We start from the raw sequence: 23,029 nt of genomic DNA on the forward strand, positions 1-23,029 counted from the left end.
TCCTCTTATTGTTAATAACATGCCAGCTAACAGGCTAGCAGACCGACATGCAGTCTCTATTGCATCCTCTTATTGTTAATAACATGCCAGCTAACAGGCTAGCAGACCGACATGCAGTCTCTATTGCATCCTCTTATTGTTAATAACATGCCAGCTAACAGGCTAGCAGACCGACACGCAGTCTCTATTGCATCCTCTTATTGTTAATAACATGCCAGCTAACAGGCTAGCAGACCGACACTCAGTCTCTATTGCATCCTCTTATTGTTAATAACATGCCAGCTAACAGGCTAGCAGACCGACACGCAGTCTCTATTGCATCCTCTTATTGTTAATAACATGCCAGCTAACAGGCTAGCAGACCGACACGCAGTCTCTATTGCATCCTCTTATTGTTAATAACATGCCAGCTAACAGGCTAGCAGACCGACACGCAGTCTCTATTGCATCCTCTTATTGTTAATAACATGCCAGCTAACAGGCTAGCAGACCGACACGCAGTCTCTATTGCATCCTCTTATTGTTAATAACATGCCAGCTAACAGGCTAGCAGACCGACACGCAGTCTCTATTGCATCCTCTTATTGTTAATAACATGCCAGCTAACAGGCTAGCAGACCGACACGCAGTCTCTATTGCATCCTCTTATTGTTAATAACATGCCAGCTAACAGGCTACCTAGCATGGCCTGTTGTATTCGGCTTATGTGACAAATAACACATCATATCAACACTTTTGTGATACGATGATTCGTTGTTTGTTGTTGTTGTGAAAATACACATTAATTCAGATAGACCACTGTCTGTCCAAATGATAAAGCTCAACGTAGTTTAGAAAAGTGTCTGTTTTTGAAAAGGTGGCCACAATTTCTCTACGCTGTGATGAACTAAGTGCCTCACGAGGGCACGCAAGGAAAATGCTTTGCTTTTGCAGATTCTATAGCTGCAAGCCATTCCAGTTTTTCGTTTCTGTACGAGGGGGAGTTTTGGCTGATATGTGATACTACATGGTAAGAATAGAAATCAGTTACAGGCTAGAAGAAAAAACACACAGTGGTGCAATTTACTGATTTGTTACGAGACGGAAGAACAACACAACAGAGATGCAGATTGCTGTGGTCATGATTATAATTATGAAGACCTTAACATATTTGGATAAATTAAACCCGGGAACGGGCTCTGTATTTACAGATACATTTTCTAGTTCATTTGCATAGGCACAGCGTGTGGTGTCAAAAATAATTTGCCTCACTGACCTCAATAGTTACTGTAAATGACTTGTTGTTTTCCTCGTTTCTCAAAAAGATACTGCTTGTGCTCAGGCCCAGCTCCTCTGTGGGCCCAACTCCTCTGTGTGGCCCCAACTCCTCTGTGTGGCCCCAACTCCTCTGTGTGGCCCCAACTCCTCTGTGGCCCCAACTCCTCTGTGGCCCCAACTCCTCTGTGTGGCCCCAACTCCTCTGTGGCCCCAACTCCTCTGTGTGGCCCCAACTCCTCTGTGGCCCCAACTCCTCTGTGTGGCCCCAACTCCTCTGTGTGGCCCCAACTCCTCTGTGTGGCCCCAACTCCTCTGTGGCCCCAACTCCTCTGTGGCCCCAACTCCTCTGTGGCCCCAACTCCTCTGTGTGGCCCCAACTCCTCTGTGTGGCCCCAACTCCTCTGTGGCCCCAACTCCTCTGTGGCCCCAACTCCTCTGTGTGGCCCCAACTCCTCTGTGGCCCCAACTCCTCTGTGGCCCCAACTCCTCTGTGGGCCCAACTCCTCTGTGGGCCCAACTCCTCTGTGTGGCCCCAACTCCTCTGTGTGGCCCCAACTCCTCTGTGGCCCCAACTCCTCTATGGCCCCAACTCCTCCTATAAATCAAAACAGCTTGACACACAGAGGTTGGAAAATGAAAATTTAATTTCAATCTTTTACCAATGTGTTTCATCCAATCATATTGCTTTCCAGAGAGAGCAAACATAACTAATGTCTTGGATGGATACCTTACGCAGAGAGATTAGAGCTTGTCCCCCAGAGGAGAGGAGACTGGACCAGGCTGATGCTTCGGCCGTTACATGATTAATGCACTAAGACGTGATAAAGCACAAGCACTCTCCTCAACTGTATAACCCTTGCCAACGTTCAAATTACGATTCTCCTCTATATATCCCTGTAGCATAACATTCAGGGAATGCCAAATGTTTGGAAATGGGAACAACAGACAACAGCAGTGTTTCTCAAACTCTGTCCCGAGGACCTCAAGGGGTGCACGTTTTGTTTTGTTTAAGTTAGCACTACGCAGCTGATTAAAATAATCAACTCATCATTAAGCTTTGATTGTTTGAATCAGCTGTGTAGTGCTATGACAAAAAACTAAATGTGCATCTGTAGCCCAGTGTTTGGGAAATACTGAGCTACAGTGTAACCAATTGTTGTTAAGTGCATGTAGAAAAAGGGTGTTATATCCCTTATTGACATACAGATGTAGGATCTTAATTTGAGCCAGTTTGCTACAGCAGAAATAATATCTTGCAGCAACAGGAAGTGTGAATTACTATGTGGATCATAATTAATACACATTTTTTACATGTCGATACATTTTTTGTTTAGGGCAAATCAAGTGGAAATGCAAAAAGGTTCGCAGCCTTTTAAAAACTCAAATACACTACAACTTTGCATTTCCTGCTGTGCAGGAATATTCTCAGCAATAAAGGAGTGATCAAATAAAGAGCCTACATCTGGTACAATGTTACAATCTGACATTTCCACTAAGGTTAACTTGCGAGTGGATATCTAATTTGATACCCAGGTCACCCTCCAATCACACTGTATCACCCTCAACACACAACCGCAGCCATGGACATTTAAAAATATATATATATATATTTCACCTTTATTTAACCAGGTAGACTAGTTGAGAACAAGTTCTCATTTGCAACTGCGACCTGGCCAAGATAAAGCATAGCAGTGTGAACAGACAACACAGAGTTACACACGGAGTAAACAATTAACAAGGCAATAACACAGTAGAGAAAAAGGGGAGTCTATATACAATGTGTGCAAAAGGCATGAGGAGGTAGGCGAATAATTACAATATTGCAGATTAACACTGGAGTGATAAATGATCAGATGATCATGTACAGGTAGAGATATTGGTGTGCAAAAGAGCAGAATAGTAAATAAATAAAGACTGTGGGGATGAGGTAGGTGAAAATGGGTGGGCTATTTACCAATAGATTATGTACAGCTGCAGCGATCGGTTAGCTGCTCAGATAGCTGATGTTTGAAGTTGGTGAGGGAGATGAAAGTCTCCAACTTCAGCAATTTTTGCAATTCGTTCCAGTCACAGGCAGCAGAGGACTGGAACGAAAGGCGGCCGAATGAGGTGTTGGCTTTAGGGATGATCAGTTGCCATCGTGACCAGTGAACTGAGATAAGGCGGAGCTTTACCTAGCATGGCCTTGTAGATGACCTGGAGCCAGTGGGTCTGGCGACGAATATGTAGCGAGGGCCAGCCGACTAGAGCATACAAGTCGCAGTGGTGGGTAGTATAAGGTGCTTTAGTGACAACACGGATGGCACTGTGATAAACTGCATCCAGTTTGCTGAGTAGAGTGTTGGAAGCAATTTTGTAGATGACATCGCCGAAGTCGAGGATCGGTAGGATAGTCAGTTTTACTAGGGTAAGTTTGGCAGCGTGAGTGAAGGAGTCTTTGATATTGGAGATTGGAGATTGGAGATGTTTGATATGGGTCTGGAAGGAGAGTTTGCAGTCTAGCCAGACACCTAGGTACTTATAGGTGTCCACATATTCAAGGTCGGAACCATCCAGTGTGGTGATGCTAGTCGGGCATGCGGGTGCAGGCAGCGATCGGTTGAAAAGCATGCATTTGGTTTTACTAGCGTTTAAGAGCAGTTGGAGGCCACGGAAGGAGTGTTGTATGGCATTGAAGCTCGTTTGGAGGTTAGATAGCACAGTGTCCAATGACGGGCCGAAAATATATAGAATGGTGTCGGCTGCGTAGAGGTGGATCAGGGAATCGCCCGCAGCAAGAGCAACATCATTGATATATACAGAGAAAAGAGTCGGACCGAGAATTGAACCCTGTGGCACCCCCATAGAGACTGCCAGAGGACCGGACAGCATGCCCTCCGATTTGACACACTGAACTCTGTCTGCAAAGTAATTGGTGAACCAGGCAAGGCAGTCATCCGAAAAACCGAGGCTACTGAGTCTGCCGATAAGAATATGGTGATTGACAGAGTCGAAAGCCTTGGCAAGGTCGATGAAGACGGCTGCACAGTACTGTCTTTTATCGATGGTGGTTATGATGTCGTTTAGTACCTTGAGTGTGGCTGAGGTGCACCCGTGACCGGCTCGGAAACCAGATTGCATAGCGGAGAAGGTACGGTGGGATTCGAGATGGTCAGTGACCTGTTTGTTGACTTCGCTTTCGAAGACCTTAGATAGGCAGGGCAGAATGGATATAGGTCTGTAACAGTTTGGGTTCAGGGTGTCTCCCCCTCCCCTCGCTTTCCAATCCTTGGGGATCTCAGACGATATGAAAGAGAGGTTGAACAGGCTGGTAATAGGGGTTGCGACAATGGCGGCGGATAGTTTCAGAAATAGAGGGTCCAGATTGTCAAGCCCAGCTGATTTATACGGGTCCAGGTTTTGCAGCTCTTTCAGAACATCTGCTATCTGGATTTGGGTAAAGGAGAACCTGGAGAGGCTTGGGCGAGGAGCTGCGGGGGGGGCCGGAGCTGTTGGCCGAGGTAGGAGTAGCCAGGCGGAAGGCATGGCCAGCCGTTGAGAAATGCTTGTTGAAGTTTTCGATAATCATGGATTTGTCGGTGGTGACCGTGTTCCCTAGCCTCAGTGCAGTGGGCAGCTGGGAGGAGGTGCTCTTGTTCTCCATGGACTTCACAGTGTCCCAGAACTTTTTGGAGTTGGAGCTACAGGATGCAAAGAGAGTAATTTTCAGAATTAGTAGTTCGAACTGTTTGGGTATGGACCTGGAAAGTATGACATTACTTTGCAGGCTATCTCTGCAGTAGACTGCAACTCCTCCCCCTTTGGCAGTTCTATCTTGACGGAAGATGTTATAGTTGGGTATGGAAATCTCTGAATTTTTGGTGGCCTTCCTGAGCCAGGATTCAGACACAGCAAGGACATCAGGGTTAGCAGAGTGTGCTAAAGCAGTGAGTAAAACAAACTTAGGGAGGAGGCTTCTGATGTTGACATGCATGAAACCAAGGCTTTTCGATCACAGAAGTCAACAAATGAGGGTGCCTGGGGACATGCAGGGCCTGGGTTTACCTCCACATCACCCGCGGAACAGAGAAGGAGTAGTATGAGGGTGCGGCTAAAGGCTATCAAAACTGGTCGCCTAGAGCGTTGGGGACAGAGAATAAGAGGAGCAGGTTTCTGGGCATGGTAGAATATATTCAGGGCATAATGCGCAGACAGGGGTATGGTGGGGTGCGGGTCCGGCGGAGGTAAGCCCAGGCACTGGGTGATGATGAGAGAGGTTTTATCTCTGGACATGCTGGTTGTAATGGGTGAGGTCACCGCATATGTGGGAGGTGAGACAAAGGAGGTATCAGGGCTCCAGTGTGAACTAAAACAATGATAACTAACCTGAGCAACAGTATACAAGGCATATTGACATTTGAGAGAGACATACAGCGAGGCATACAGTAATCACAGGTGTTGAATTGGGAAAGCTAGCTAAAACAGTGGGTGAGACAACATCTAATCAGCTAGCATAACAACAGCAGGTAAAATGGCATTGACTAGGCAACGGGGCCAACAGATAAAACAAACAAGCAGAATGGAGTACCGTGATTAATGGACAGTCCAGCGTGCATCAGCTATGTAGCCAAGTGATCAGAGTCCAGGGGCAGCGGTGGATGGGGCAGGGGGGCTGGACTGGCGAGTGTTATCCAGGTTAAAAAACTAACAATGACTAAATAGCTTGTAGCTAGTTAGCTGGTTAGCTTTTGGAGGTTCTTGAGTGTGTTCTAAAAATTAAAAATAATAGCGATTCCGTATCACATTGTATGAGGCAGGTTTCCGGAAGGTATAAACAAATTTGTAAAAATCGGGAAGAGATAGAAAGTACATATGGGCCACTGCGTGTTTGGGACGCGGCGATGCAGACGGTTAGCAGGCCTGTGCTAACAAGCTAACAGATTAGCAGGCCGGGGTAAACAAGGTAGTAGTTAGCGGACCTGGGCTAAACAAGCTAGCAGTTAGCATGCCGAATTAGCAAGCAAGGAGATAGCGAGGGCTAGAGAGTTAGCCTTTGGAGGACGTCGCGATGGGGTGAGTCTGTTTATTCCTCTTCATGCAGTGACATCGATAGACCGGTCGTGGGTCCGGGTATTGTAGCCCAGGAGTATGCTAGGAGCACAGGAGCTCTGGCCGGACTAGCTTCAAGCTACGTGGGTGGAAACGCTAGCCAGGAGTAATCAACCAGGGTTGCGGTTTAGCTCGATAGCTAGTTGTGAAGATCCAGCTGAAAAATGTTCCGTTTGCGGTGGGAATCCGGGGATAAAAAAATAAATAGGTCCGTTATGCTCTGGTTAGCGTCGCGTTGTTCGAACTGGCGAGAGCTTTCCGGGCTAAAGGTTAGCTGATTACCAGTTAGCTGAAGACCGCTAGCATAGCTGGTGGTTAGCTGGCTAGCTTCAGTTGAGGGGTTCCGGTTCCGAAGTAAATATAAATACTTTAGGAAAAGTAGCTACATTGGGTGAGGCGGGTTGCAGGAGAGTATTTGGAAGCTTAGGTTTAGCAAAATGTTTTTAAAGATATGCGAAGAAAAAGATCTAAAACGAAAAAGAGACGATATTTACAGAGAGACGATAGGACAGGACGACTTACTGCTACGCCATAATGATTCATAATGATTCATAATCACAGTGTATTCTAAAGGATGGGGATGGGCAGGATCCAGGAAAAAGACAAACATTGAGCGCTCTGCTCGCTCGGCGTATATGAATGTGAAACCACAGTGGATTGTTCCAGCTGTTTAGGCCTCATTGCTATACACAGAACCATCAGCTATGACCCATGAGTACAGAGACCTGGCTGGGCTTTAACTCTGGGTTTTATCCTACGGTACAACAACATCAGACCACTGAGCCCTTCTCATGAGGGGATAGTTTACATCACTAGACCACTGAGTTGTAGTATGGATGGATAACAGACCACTGAGTTGTAGTATGGATGGATAACAGACCACTGAGTTGTAGTATGGATGGATAACAGACCACTGAGTTGTGGTATGGGTGGATAACAGACCACTGAGTTGTAGTATGGATGGATAACAGACCACTGAGTTGTGGTATGGATGGATAACAGACCACTGAGTTGTAGTATGGATGGATAACAGACCACTGAGTTGTAGTATGGATGGATAACAGACCACTGAGTTGTGGTATGGGTGGATAACAGACCACTGAGTTGTAGTATGGATGGATAACAGACCACTGAGTTGTGGTATGGATGGATAACAGACCACTGAGTTGTAGTATGGATGGATAACAGACCACTGAGTTGTAGTATGGGTGGATAACAGACCACTGAGTTGTAGTATGGATGGATAACAGACCACTGAGTTGTAGTATGGATGGATAACAGACCACTGAGTTGTAGTATGGATGGATAACAGACCACTGAGTTGTAGTATGGGTGGATAACAGACCACTGAGTTGTAGTATGGATGGATAACAGACCACTGAGTTGTAGTATGGATGGATAACAGACCACTGAGTTGTAGTATGGGTGGATAACAGACCACTGAGTTGTGGTATGGGTGGATAACAGACCACTGAGTTGTGGTATGGATGGATAACAGACCACTGAGGTGTAGTATGGATGGATAACAGACCACTGAGGTGTAGTATGGATGGATAACAGACCACTGAGTTGTAGTATGGGTGGATAACAGACCACTGAGTTGTAGTATAGAAGGATAACAGACCACTGAGTTGTAGTATGGATTAGGTAATTTACTTAACAGACCACTGAGTTGAAGTATGGATGAGGTACTTTACTTAACAGACCACTGAGTTGTAGTATAGATGAGGTACTTTACTTAACAGACCACTGAGTTGTAGTATAGATGAGGTACTTTACTTAACAGACCACTGAGTTGTAGTATAGATGAGGTACTTTACTTAACAGACCACTGTTAGCTCTGGAGAGGTGGCCAAGATGTTGAGGGCCAGGCATTCTGAGAGGTGGCCAAGATGTTGAGGGCCAGGCATTCTGAGAGGTGGCCAAGATGTCGAGGGCCAGGCATTCTGAGAGGTGGCCAAGATGTTGAGGGCCAGGCATTCTGAGAGGTTGACCAAGATGTTGAGGGCCAGGCATTCTGAGAGGTGGCCAAGATGTCGAGGGCCAGGCATTCTGAGAGGTTGACCAAGATGTTGAGGGCCAGGCATTCTGAGGGGTGGCCAAGATGTTGAGGGCCAGGCATTCTGAGAGGTGGCCAAGATGTCGAGGGCCAGGCATTCTGAGAGGTGGCCAAGATGTTGAGGGCCAGGCATTCTGAGAGGTGGCCAAGATGTCGAGGGCCAGTCATTCTGAGAGGTGGCCAAGATGTTGAGGGCCAAGCATTCTGAGAGGTGGCCAAGATGTTGAGGGCCAGGCATTCTGAGGGGTGGCCAAGATGTTGAGGGCCAGGCATTCTGAGGGGTGGCCAAGATGTCGAGGGCCAGGCATTCTGAGAGGTGGCCAAGATGTCGAGGGCCAGGCATTCTGAGAGGTGGCCAAGATGTTGAGGGCCAGGCATTCTGAGGGGTGGCCAAGATGTTGAGGGCCAGGCATTCTGAGAGGTGGCCAAGATGTTGAGGGCCAGGCATTCTGAGGGGTTGGCCAAGATGTTGAGGGCCAGGCATTCTGAGAGGTGGCCAAGATGTCGAGGGCCAGGCATTCTGAGGGGTGGCCAAGATGTTGAGGGCCAGGCATTCTGAGAGGTGGCCAAGATGTTGAGGGCCAGGCATTCTGAGAGGTGGCCAAGATGTCGAGAGCCAGGCATTCTGAGGGGTGGCCAAGATGTTGAGGGCCAGGCATTCTGAGAGGTGGCCAAGATGTTGAGGGCCAGGCATTCTGAGAGGTGGCCAAGATGTCGAGAGCCAGGCATTCTGAGAGGTGGCCAAGATGTCGAGAGCCAGGCATTCTGAGGGGTGACCAAGATGTTGAGGGCCAGGCATTCTGAGGGGTTGGCCAAGATGTTGAGGGCCAGGCATTCTGAGGGGTTGGCCAAGATGTCGAGGGCCAGGCATTCTGAGAGGTGGCCAAGATGTCGAGGGCCAGGCATTCTGAGAGGTGGCCAAGATTTCGAGGGCCAGGCATTCTGATCAACTGTCACATTCGTCATATTGATGAGACCAAGGCGCAGCCTGAAAAGCATTATTCTTTTAATTAACAAATAAAAACAAACAAAAAACAAACAAAGAAACAAAACGAATGTGAAGCCCTGCCTCACCGCCCTCCCACCCTGCCTCAGTGCTGACAGGAAACTACACAGACAGTAACTCACAAAACCAAAATGGAAAAAGGGCAACCGAAATAGGATCCCCAATCAGAGACATGGTGAACTACCTTTATTTAACCGGCCTGGGAACAGTGGGTTAACTGGTCTAGGAACAGTGGGTTAACTGGTCTAGGAACAGTGGGTTAACCGGCCTGGGAACAGTGGGTTAACTGGTCTAGGAACAGTGGGTTAACTGGTCTGGGAACAGTGGGTTAACTGGTCTAGGAACAGTGGGTTAACTGGCCTAGGAACAGTGGGTTAACTGGTCTAGGAACAGTGGGTTAACCGGCCTGGGAACAGTGGGTTAACCGGCCTGGGAACAGTGGGTTAACCGGCCTGGGAACAGTGGGTTAACTGGTCTAGGAACAGTGGGTTAACTGGTCTGGGAACAGTGGTTAACTGGTCTAGGAACAGTGGGTTAACTGGCCTAGGAACAGTGGGTTAACTGGTCTAGGAACAGTGGGTTAACTGGTCTAGGAACAGTGGGTTAACTGGTCTAGGAACAGTGGGTTAACTGGTCTAGGAACAGTGGGTTAACTGGTCTAGGAACAGTGGGTTAACTGGTCTAGGAACAGTGGGTTAACCGGCCTGGGAACAGTGGGTTAACCGGCCTGGGAACAGTGGGTTAACTGGTCTAGGAACAGTGGGTTAACTGCCTGTTCAGGGGCAGAACGACAGATTTGTACCTTGTCAGCTCAGGGGTTTGAACTCGCAACCTTCCGGTTCCGAGTCCAACACTCTAACCAGGAGGCTACCCTGCCGCCCCCATAGACATGCATATACCGAGACATACCAAAACCCCATAGAATTACAATAGATCCTTGACAGGATAAAACACCTAGACAATACAAAAACAAAATCAACCACCCTTGTCACACCCTGACTTAAAATAATGAAGATACGCCCTAAGGTCAGGGCGTGACAGCAACCCAGGATGACCAACAACCGCCCCAGCTACAAAAGTGCAAGTCAGAGCCCTCTCCAAAACAGAGAGGAGGACACTAATTAAGTAAGGGAATACCCCTGTATTGGACAAAAATGAATGGCATGTCATTGGCATCGGACAAACCATATACACATTGGCCAATACCACCCAATTCGGCGTTGATTCATCCAAAGTGTATTGCAAATGCCATATGGTAATTGCCAGTTGTAACACTTTAAAATTCAACAGGGGGCAAATGCGCTCCACCGGGGTTTTTCATATTGGATATGTAACCCAAATTAATGTCCAAAAGTAAAATTTTGAAAAAAAATGAACTTTTTTCAAAAACTTATCACCCCTTAAAAAGTGCTTTCTGGACCGTTTTTCGAAATTCTTTCGATTTTTTGTCAATTACACATGTGTAAGAACTGTATGAATATACTTTTGTCCAATTTTATTATCATAATTTTTTTAATTTTTTTTATATGCGCATAAGGAATATGTTTTGTCCAATTCCAATATGATTTCATAGGAAGTCAAAAGTCAAAAGTCAAAAATGTCAAAATTTTGTAAAAAACTTCACACACCCATAAAAAAGTGCTTTCTGGACCGTTTTTCGAAATTCTTTCGATTTTTTGTCAATTACACATGTGTAAGAACTGTATGAATATACTTTTGTCCAATTTTATTATCATAATTTTTTTTTTTTTTTTTTACATGCGCATAAGGAATATGTTTTGTCCAATTCCAATATGATTTCATAGGAAGTCAAAAGTCAAAAGTCAAAAATTTCAAAATTTTGTAAAAACTTCACACACCCTTAAAAAGTGCTTTCTGGACCGTTTTTCGAAATTCTTTCGATTTTTTGTCAATTACACATGTGTAAGAACTGTATGAATATACTTTTGTCCAATTTTATTATCATAATTTTTTTTTTTTTTTACATGCGCATAAGGAATATGTTTTGTCCAATTCCAATATGATTTCATAGGAAGTCAAAAGTCAAAAGTCAAAAATGTCAAAATTTTGTAAAAAACTTCACACACCCTTAAAAAAGTGCTTTCTGGACCGTTTTTTGAAATTCTTTCAATTTTTTTGTCAATTACACATGTGTAAGAACTGTATGAATATACTTTTGTCCAATTTTATTATCATATTTTTTTATATATTTTTTTAAATTGTGCATAAGGATTTTTTTTGTGGGCCAAATGACGTAAGAAATTTGACATGCTCAAAAATCCTGCAGAAATGCAAAATTGACTGGCCTGATGAACTCGGGATGGCCGGGCAGTGATAGTTGTACATTTCCATCACTCGTTGTGTTGATTTCATCATGTCCATTAGGTGATGTTTTTACACTATAGAATCATATTGCAAGTGCGCGCGCATTTGCAATATGTTTCAATGTGCATTTACCATATGAAATTTGACATGCTCAAAAATGCAAAATTGACTGGTCTGATGGACACAGGATGGCCGAGCAGTGATAGTTGTACATTTCCATCACTCGTTGTGTTGATTTCATCATGTCCATTAGGTGATGTTTTTTCACTATAGAATCATATTGCAAGTGCGCGCGCATTTGCAATATGTTTCAATGTGCATTTACCATATGAAATTTGACATGCTCAAAAATGCAAAATTGACTGGTCTGATGAACACAGGATGGCTGAGCAGTGATAGTTGTACATTTCCATCACCTGTTGTGTTGATTTCATCATGTCCATTTGTTTATGTTTTCTCACTTTTGCAAAGTCACTGTGCATTTGCAATATGGTTCAATGGGCAGGTACCATCACGAATTTGTCATGCTATAAAAATCCTGCAGGAATGTGAAATTGACTGGTCTGATGAACACAGGATGGCCGAGCAGTGATAGTTGTACATTTCCATCACTTGTTGTGTTGATTTCATCATGTCCATTAGGTGATGTTTTTTCACTATAGAATCATATTGCAAATGCACGTGCATTGTTGTGCAACTGGTAACCCAAAAATAAAAATATGGTTGTAAATGCATTTACCGGTCATTCTGATATTAATGCTCGCTATGGGAACACAGGATGGCCGGGCAGTGATAGTTGTACATTTCCATCACTCGTTGTGTTGATTTCATCATGTCCATTAGGTGATGTTTTTACACTATAGAATCATATTGCAAGTGCGCGCGCATTTGCAATATGTTTCAATGTGCATTTACCATATGAAATTTGACATGCTCAAAAATGCAAAATTGACTGGTCTGATGGACACAGGATGGCCGAGCAGTGATAGTTGTACATTTCCATCACTCGTTGTGTTGATTTCATCATGTCCATTAGGTGATGTTTTTCACTATAGAATCATATTGCAAGTGCGCGCGCATTTGCAATATGTTTCAATGTGCATTTACCATATGAAATTTGACATGCTCAAAAATGCAAAATTGACTGGTCTGATGAACACAGGATGGCTGAGCAGTGATAGTTGTACATTTCCATCACCTGTTGTGTTGATTTCATCATGTCCATTTGTTTATGTTTTCTCACTTTTGCAAAGTCACTGTGCATTTGCAATATGGTTCAATGGGCAGGTACCATCACGAATTTGTCATGCTATAAAATCCTGCAGGAATGTGAAATTGACTGGTCTGATGAACACAGGATGGCCGAGCAGTGATAGTTGTACATTTCCATCACTTGTTGTGTTGATTTCATCATGTCCATTAGGTGATGTTTTTCACTATAGAATCATATTGCAAATGCACGTGCATTGTTGTGCAACTGGTAACCCAAAAATTAAAATATGGTTGTAAATGCATTTACCGGTCATTCTGATATTAATGCTCGCTATGGGAACACAGGATGGCCGGGCAGTGATAGTTGTACATTTCCATCACTCGTTGTGTTGATTTCATCATGTCCATTAGGTGATGTTTTTACACTATAGAATCATATTGCAAGTGCGCGCGCATTTGCAATATGTTTCAATGTGCATTTACCATATGAAATTTGAAATGCTCAAAAATGCAAAATTGACTGGTCTGATGGACACAGGATGGCCGAGCAGTGATAGTTGTACATTTCCATCACTCGTTGTGTTGATTTCATCATGTCCATTAGGTGATGTTTTTTCACTATAGAATCATATTGCAAGTGCGCGCGCATTTGCAATATGTTTCAATGTGCATTTACCATATGAAATTTGACATGCTCAAAAATGCAAAATTGACTGGTCTGATGAACACAGGATGGCTGAGCAGTGATAGTTGTACATTTCCATCACTCGTTGTGTTGATTTCATCATGTCCATTAGGTGATGTTTTTTCACTATAGAATCATATTGCAAGTGCGCGCGCATTTGCAATATGTTTCAATGTGCATTTACCATATGAAATTTGACATGCTCAAAAATGCAAAATTGACTGGTCTGATGAACACAGGATGGCTGAGCAGTGATAGTTGTACATTTCCATCACCTGTTGTGTTGATTTCATCATGTCCATTTGTTTATGTTTTCTCACTTTTGCAAAGTCACTGTGCATTTGCAATATGGTTCAATGGGCAGGTACCATCACGAATTTGTCATGCTCTAAAAATCCTGCAGGAATGTGAAATTGACTGGTCTGATGAACACAGGATGGCCGAGCAGTGATAGTTGTACATTTCCATCACTTGTTGTGTTGATTTCATCATGTCCATTAGGTGATGTTTTTTCACTATAGAATCATATTGCAAATGCACGTGCATTGTTGTGCAACTGGTAACCCAAAAATTAAAATATGGTTGTAAATGCATTTACCGGTCATTCTGATATTAATGCTCGCTATGGGAACACAGGATGGCCGGGCAGTGATAGTTGTACATTTCCATCACTCGTTGTGTTGATTTCATCATGTCCATTAGGTGATGTTTTTACACTATAGAATCATATTGCAAGTGCGCGCGCATTTGCAATATGTTTCAATGTGCATTTACCATATGAAATTTGACATGCTCAAAAATGCAAAATTGACTGGTATGATGGACACAGGATGGCCGAGCAGTGATAGTTGTACATTTCCATCACTCGTTGTGTTGATTTCATCATGTCCATTAGGTGATGTTTTTACACTATAGAATCATATTGCAAGTGCGCGCGCATTTGCAATATGTTTCAATGTGCATTTACCATATGAAATTTGACATGCTCAAAAATGCAAAATTGACTGGTATGATGGACACAGGATGGCCGAGCAGTGATAGTTGTACATTTCCATCACTCGTTGTGTTGATTTCATCATGTCCATTAGGTGATGTTTTTACACTATAGAATCATATTGCAAGTGCGCGCATTTGCAATATGTTTCAATGTGCATTTACCATATGAAATTTGACATGCTCAAAAATGCAAAATTGACTGGTATGATGGACACAGGATGGCCGAGCAGTGATAGTTGTACATTTCCATCACTCGTTGTGTTGATTTCATCATGTCCATTAGGTGATGTTTTTCACTATAGAATCATATTGCAAGTGCGCGCGCATTTGCAATATGTTTCAATGTGCATTTACCATATGAAATTTGACATGCTCAAAAATGCAAAATTGACTGGTCTGATGAACACAGGATGGCTGAGCAGTGATAGTTGTACATTTCCATCACTCGTTGTGTTGATTTCATCATGTCCATTTGTTTATGTTTTCTCACTTTTGCAAAGTCACTGTGCATTTGCAATATGGTTCAATGGGCAGGTACCATCACGAATTTGTCATGCTATAAAAATCCTGCAGGAATGTGAAATTGACTGGCCCGATGAACTCGGGATAGCTGGGCAGTGATTCTGGTTCATCTCCATGGCTCGTTAGGGTTGATTTCAGAATGTCACTTTTGGTGATGGTCCCTCTCCGTTTAAACATATTGCTAATGTACAAAAGTCAACTAGCAAGTCAGTGTCCATCAGTCAATTAGATGTCATTTTGACACCAAACTGATACCAATTGACACCAAACCCACTTTTTCCAACTCATTTAGAAGCCAACTATCACATATGTCAGAGCAGGCCCATAATTCACAGCGCCTTTAGTTTAAAACATAATAAAACGTAAAACACATAGTTACGTTCTAGCTGCGGGTCCAGGTCAGACATTATGTGAAGGCCTATGTGAGGCGACCCCGAATCCCGAGTTTCGGCTCGATAGGTCCTTCGGTGCCCGAGTAAAACCCTAATTGGTGCTGAAAATCCACTTTTTCCATGCCTTGCTATGGGGTCCTTGAATGAGCGATCGGACCGAAACGTTGGGGTCCGTCTCTATGGGCCGAGCCGGTTCCAATGCACCTAGTCTTGTGTCTCTGAGACTTTCTAAATGTCGCCATTTTCGTAATGGTCAAAATGAATTGAAATCATTGCAAATGTACGAGGCTATTTCTCGGTCCGAGAACCTTCTAGAGCCACCTAACTCACCACGCACTATCGACCCGAGGTCTAGAACAGGTTTCTAAAGTTTGAACTCTAGGTCTGACGGTTCTTTTTAGCTCGAACAAAGCTAACTATTGGAGGCACTGTCTGTCTCTACAACCCCCAATACGTCCCTCCTTCCAAGTTGTGTGTCTGTGTGATTTAGTTTTCCTTTGAAATTTTATGGGAAAAATGACTGATTTACAGTTTATGGGGGTTGCCTAATCACACATATGAAGTTTTGGACAGATCTGACTTTTTAACCCCTCGAAACAGCCCCTGAGACACCAATTAAGGCACTTCCGGTTGGCACAGGAAGCTATAAGTCAACACATATCCTCACTGGGCTATGCTTTTACAGAATCCTGTGTTTTAAGTCCTTACGTTAAGAATTGACTGATTTACACAGGGTTGAATGCACTATGTCTATCAAACTGCAGGCAGGTAATGGAAAAACACTTTTAGGGTGATTTTAACCACTTCCGGTTGGTCCAGGAAGCCTAGAATCAACACAGGTAGACCTCATACTGGCCTGATGGACTGTTATCAAAGACAGGTTCATACGGCATTCATAACCCATATAGACTTCAGGTTGAATTTAGGGGTGCAGGCAATGTATTCCTATGGGGAGAGAAGTCAATGCAAACTATTTGAAGTAAACACCTTCTTTTAACTATTAAGGGTTAATGCCACACGGTCAATGTTAGGCTTGCACGGATCGGAAGGACCTTAGGAACGTACCTGAGGTCGAATTGTGCTTCTCACCCTAACGGTTCTCTCACTGTCACCCAAAAGCAAATGACGTTGTGGGGCAGGCTTCATTTTGGGCCTACTTTTCTAATGGTCGCTGCGCTCAGACCGAGCGAGCTACGGTCAAGCGGGATATCTCGTTGAACTCGGCACGGCCTAGACATTATGTTTATGCCATTGCCTGCTCTCTGTGTCTTTGAGAACCGCACTTTTTCACTCCAGCCTTGCTGTGTGTGCGTGTGAGAGCTTTTCTTTGACATCTGTTGGGAGAAATGACTGATTTACAGTTCATGAGGGTTACCTAGTCACACATATGAAGTTTTGAAAAGATCTGACTTTTTTAACCCCTCGAAACAGCCCCTGAGACACCAATTAAGGCACTTCCGGTTGTCACAGGAAGCTATAAGTCAACATATATCCTCACTGGGCTATGCTTTTACAGAATCCTGAGTTTTAAGTCCTTACGTTAAGAATTGACTGATTTACACAGGGTTGAATGCACTATGTCTATCAAACTGCAGGCAGGTAATGGAAAAACACTTTTAGGGTGATTTTAACCACTTCCGGTTGGTCCAGGAAGCCTAGAATCAACACAGGTAGACCTCATACTGGCCTGATGGACTGTTACCAAAGACAGGTTCATACGGCATTCATAACCCATATAGACTTCAGGTTGAATTTAGGGGTGCAGGCAATGTATTCCTATGGGGAGAGAAGTCAATGCAAACTATTTGAAGTAAACACCTTCTTTTAACTATTAAGGGTTAATGCCACACGGTCAATGTTAGGCTTGCACGGATCGGAAGGACCTTAGGAACGTACCTGAGGTCGAATTGTGCTTCTCACCCTAACGGTTCTCTCACTGTCACCCAAAAGCAAATGACATTGAGGGCCAGGCTTCCTTTTGCGCCTTCTTTTTTCAAGGTCGCTGCACTCAGAGCGAGCTACGGTCAAGCGGGGCGTCTCGTTGAACTCTGCACAGCCTGGAGACTATGGTGATGCCATTTTTGTGTTGATTTCAGAATGCCATTTTGGTGATGGTCCCTCTCCGTTTAAACATATTGCTAATGTACAAAAGTCAACTAGCAAGTCAGTGTCCACCAGTCAATTAGATGTCATTCTGACACCAAACTGATACCAATTGACACCAAACCCACTTTTTCCAACTCATTTAGAAGCCAACTATCACATATGTCAGAGCAGGCCCATAATTCACAGCGCCATTAGTTTAAAACATAATAAAAACGTAAAACACATAGTTACGTTCTAGCTGCGGGTCCAGGTCAGACATTATGTGAAGGCCTATGTGAGGCGACCCCGAATCCCGAGTTTCGGCTCGATAGGTCCTTCGGTGCCCGAGTAAAACCCTAATTGGTGCTGAAAATCCACTTTTTTCCATGCCTTGCTATGGGGTCCTTGAATGAGCTATCGGACCGAAACGTTGGGGTCCGTCTCTATGGGCCGAGCCGGTTCCAATGCACCTAGTCTTGTGTCTCTGAGACTTTTCTAAATGTCGCCATTTTCGTAATGGTCAAAATGAATTGAAATCATTGCAAATGTACGAGGCTATTTCTCGGTCCGAGAACCTTCTAGAGCCACCTAACTCACCACGCACTATCGACCCGAGGTCTAGAACAGGTTTCTAAAGTTTCGGAACTCTAGGTCTGACGGTTCTTTTTAGCTCGAACAAAGCTAACTATTGGAGGCACTGTCTGTCTCTACAACCCCCAATACGTCCCTCCTTCCAAGTTGTGTGTCTGTGTGATTTAGTTTTCCTTTGAAATTTTATGGGAAAAATGACTGATTTACAGTTCATGGGGGTTGCCTAATCACACATATGAAGTTTTGGACAGATCTGACTTTTTAACCCTCGAAACAGCCCCTGAGACACCAATTAAGGCACTTCCGGTTGGCACAGGAAGCTATAAGTCAACACATATCCTCACTGGGCTATGCTTTTACAGAATCCTGAGTTTTAAGTCCTTACGTTAAGAATTGACTGATTTACACAGGGTTGAATGCACTATGTCTATCAAACTGCAGGCAGGTAATGGGAAAACACTTTTAGGGTGATTTTAACCACTTCCGGTTGGTCCAGGAAGCTTAGAATCAACACAGGTAGACCTCATACTGGCCTGATGGACTGTTACCAAAGACAGGTTCATACGGCATTCATAACCCATATAGACTTCAGGTTGAATTTAGGGGTAAAGGCAATGTATTCCTATGGGAGAGAAATCAATGCAAACTTTTTGAAGTAAACACCATCTTTTAACTATTAAGGGTTAATGCCACACTGTCAACGTTAGGCTTGCACGGATCGGAAGGACCTTAGGAACATACCTGAGGTCGAATTGTGCTTCTCACCCTAACGGTTCTCTCACTGTCACCCAAAAGCAAATGACGTTGTGGGGCAGGCTTCATTTTGGGCCTACTTTTCTAATGGTCGCTGCGCTCAGACCGAGCGAGCTACGGTCAAGCGGGATATCTCGTTGAACTCGGCACGGCCTAGACATTATGTTTATGCCATTGCCTGCTCTCTGTGTCTTTAAGAACCACACTTTTTCACTCCATCCTTGCTGTGTGTGCATGTGAGAGCTTTTCTTTGACATCTGCTGGGAGAAATGACTGATTTACAGTTCACGAGGGTTACCTAATAACACATATGAAGTTTTGAAAAGATCTGACCTTTTTAACCCATGGAAACTGCCACTGTGACACCATTAAAGGCACTTCCGGTTGGCACAGGAAGCTATAAATAAACTCATATCATGATTGGGGTATGCCTTTACAGAATCCCGAGTTTTAAGTCTTTACGTTAAGAACTGAGTTATTTACGGAGGGTTTAGTGAGTGTGTGTTATTTCAGAAAATCATAGAAAATCACAGAAATCTCGCAGAGCTCCGCAGCACACTTTAAAAAGATTCGTAAGAACAACCTGCAACTGGATCTGTAACCGTTGAAAAAAAAACACCTATCCGTGAACATCACCAAGGTGTCGTTGTACGATTTCTCTTAAATGACGATAGATAAATGGCTGGTTCTTTTTTATTGACACCGGAGGCTCCTTGACTTTGACGTGAAGTGGAAAAATAATTTCTCTATTTTCATTTTGGACCTTTAATCCCAGATAAATGGCCATAACTCAAAAACCGTTGAGGCCTAGACGCCATCTTGTTCGGGGCCAACTGCCCATTATGCCGCCCCTACGCTCACCGAGTTTCGGCTTCTAAATATTTTCAGTTTTCGAGATAAGGCCCCGTCGTGAATCGTGATGTTTTGTAGCAATAGCCATATGATTGCTTATGCCCTCTTGTGGGAATTTCCGGGACATGGGAAAAATGACATAAATCTTATTATTTTTGTAAAACGGAAACCGAATGTCCGACAACGTTCATTTGATGACTTCCTGGTAGGTCCGGCCCTGCCGCTCGGCCCGACGCCGTCCGCGAATTTTACAAACGATTTCGGACGTCTAGTAAGGGACCGTACATTTGCAATATGGACTTTCTCACTAACCATACAGGTACTGCCGAATTCTTCCCTTAAGGTATGCTAACACGGGCGGCAGAGTGTGTCCTACACATCTGTATACTGAACCTTGTCATGTAACGTTAGGCCACTGTGGAGCTTTTAGCCAAACCGTGCATATTAATATTCCCTCTGACACAGGAGTCACTCCTTACTTCCTACCCTGCCCGCCTAATCGCCCTGCCTCACCGTCCTGCCTCACCGCACTGCCTCACCGCACTGCCTCACCGACCTCCCGCTCTGCCTCACTGCCCTGCCTCACCACCCTCCCACCCTGCCTCACCGCCCTGCCTCACCGCCCTCCCGCCCTGCCTCACCGCCCTGCCTCACCGCACTGCCTCACCGCCCTCCCGCTCTGCCTCACTGCCCTGCCTCACCGCCCTCCCGCTCTGCCTCACTGCCCTGCCTCACCGCCCTCCCGCTCTGCCTCACTGCCCTGCCTCACCGCCCTCCCGCCCTGAATCACCGCCCTGCCTCACCGCACTGCCTCACCGCACTGCCTCACCGCCCTGCCTCACCGCCCTCCCGCTCTGCCTCACTGCCCTGCCTCACCGCCCTCCCGCTCTGCCTCACTGCCCTGCCTCACCGCCCTCCCGCCCTGCCTCACCGCCCTGCCTCACCGACCTCCCGCCCTGCCTCACCGCCCTGCCTCACCGCCCTCCCGCCCTGCCTCACCGCCCTGCCTCACCGCCCTGCCTCACTGCCCTCCCGCCCTGCCTCACCGCCCTGCCTCACCGCCCTCCCGCCCTGCCTTACCGCCCTGCCTCACCGCCCTCCCGCCCACCCTGCCTCACCGCCCTCCCCCACCGCCCTCCCGCCCTGCCCGCCTCATCGCCCTGCCTCACCGCCCTACCTCACCGCCCTCCCGCCCGCTCTGCCTCACCGCCGTCCCGCCCGCTCTGTCTCACCTCCCTGCCTCACCGCCCTGCCTCACCGCCCTGCCTCACCGCCCTCCCGACCGCCCTGCCTCATAGCCTTGCCTCAGCGCCCTGCCTCACCGCCCTCCCGCCCTGCCCACCTCATCGCCCTGCCTCACCTCCCTGCCTCACCGCCCTGCCTGACCGCCCTGCCTCACCGCCCTCCCGCCCGCCCTGCCTTATAGCCCTGCCTCACCGCCCTCCCGCCCGCCCTGCCTCATCGCCCTCCCGCCCGCCCTGCCTCACCGCCCTCCCGCCCGCCCTGCCTCATTGCCCTGCCTCACCGCCCTCCCGCCCGCCCTGCCTCACCGCTCTGCCTCACTGCCCTGCCTCACCGCCCTCCAGCCCTGCCTCATCGCCCTGCCTCATCGCCCTGCTTCACCGCCCTCCCGCCCGCCCTGCCTCACCGCCCTCCCGCCCGCCCTGCCTCATCGCCCTGCCTCACGCCCTCCCGCCCGCTCTGCCTCACCGCCCTGCCTCACCGCCCTGCCTCACTGCCCTCCCGCCCTGCCTCACCGCCCCTGCCTCACCGCCCTCCCGCCCTGCCTTACCGCCCTGCCTCACCGCCCTCCCGCCCGCCCTGCCTCACCGCCCTCCCCCACCGCCCTCCCGCCCTGCCCGCCTCATCGCCCTGCCTCACCGCCCTACCTCACCGCCCTCCCGCCCGCTCTGCCTCACTGCCCTCCCGCCCTGCCTCACCGCCCTCCCGCCCTGCCTCACCGCCCTCTCGCCCTGCCCACCTCATCGCCCTGCCTCACTGCCCTGCCTCACCGCCCTGCCTCACCGCCCTCCCGCCCACTCTGCCTCACCGCCATCCCGCCCGCTCTGTCTCACCTCCCTGCCTCACCGCTCTGCCTCACCGACCTGCCTCACCACCCTCCCACCCGCCATGCCTCACCGCCCTCCCGCCCGCCCTGCCTCATCGCCCTGCCTCACGCCCTCCCGCCCGCTCCGCCTCACCGCCCTGCCTCACCGCCCTGCCGCCCGCTCCGCCTCACCGCCCTGCCTCACCGCCCTGCCTCACCGCCCTGCCTCACCTCCCTGCCTGCCCGCTCCGCCTCACCGCCCTGCCTCACCGCTCTGCCTCACTGCCCTGCCTCACCGCTCTGCCTCACCGTCCTCCCGCCCGCCCTGCATCATCGCCCTGCCTCCCGCCCTCCCGCCCGCCCTGCCTCATCGCCCTGCCTCACCGCCCTCCCGCCCGCTCTGCCTCACCGCCCTGCCTCACTGCCCTGCCTCACTGCCCTGCCTCACCGCTCTGCCTCACCGCCCTCCCACCCGCCCTGCCTCATCGCCCTGCCTCACCGCCCTCCCGCCCGCTCTGCCTCACCGCCCTGCCTCACTGCCCTGCCTCATTGCCCTCCCGCCCGCCTTCCCGCCCGCAATGCCTCGTCGCCCTGCCTCATCGCCCTGCCTCACCGCCCTGCTTCAGCACCCTGCCTCAACGCCCTGCCTCATCGCCCTGCCTCACCGCCCTGCCTCACCGCCCTGCTTCAACGCCCTGCCTCACCGCCCTGCCTCACCGCCCTGCCTCACCGCGCTGCCTCATCGCCCTCCTGCCTGCACTGCCTCATCGCTCTGCCTCACCGCCCTGCCTCACCGCCCTCCCGCCCGCCCTGCCTCATCGCCCTCCCCAACGCCCTGCCTCACCGCCCTCCCGCCCGCCCTGCCTCATTGCCCTGCCTCACCGCCCTCCCGCCCGCCCTGCCTCATCGCCCTGCCTCACGCCCTCCCGCCTGCCCTGCCTCACCGCCCTGCCTCACCGCCCTCCCGCCCGCCCTGCCTCACCGCTCTGCCTCACAGCCCTGCCTCACCGCCCTCCCGCCCGCCCTGACTCACCGCCCTGCTTCAGCGCCCTGCCTCATCGCCCTGCCTCACAGCCCTGCTTCAGCGCCCTGCCTCACTGCCCTGCCTCACCGCCCTCCCGTCCGCATTGCATCACCGCCCTCCCGCCCGCTTTGCCTC

This window comes from Oncorhynchus keta, chromosome 25, assembly GCF_023373465.1.
Source record: "Oncorhynchus keta strain PuntledgeMale-10-30-2019 chromosome 25, Oket_V2, whole genome shotgun sequence".
Taxonomy (NCBI): domain Eukaryota; kingdom Metazoa; phylum Chordata; class Actinopteri; order Salmoniformes; family Salmonidae; genus Oncorhynchus; species Oncorhynchus keta.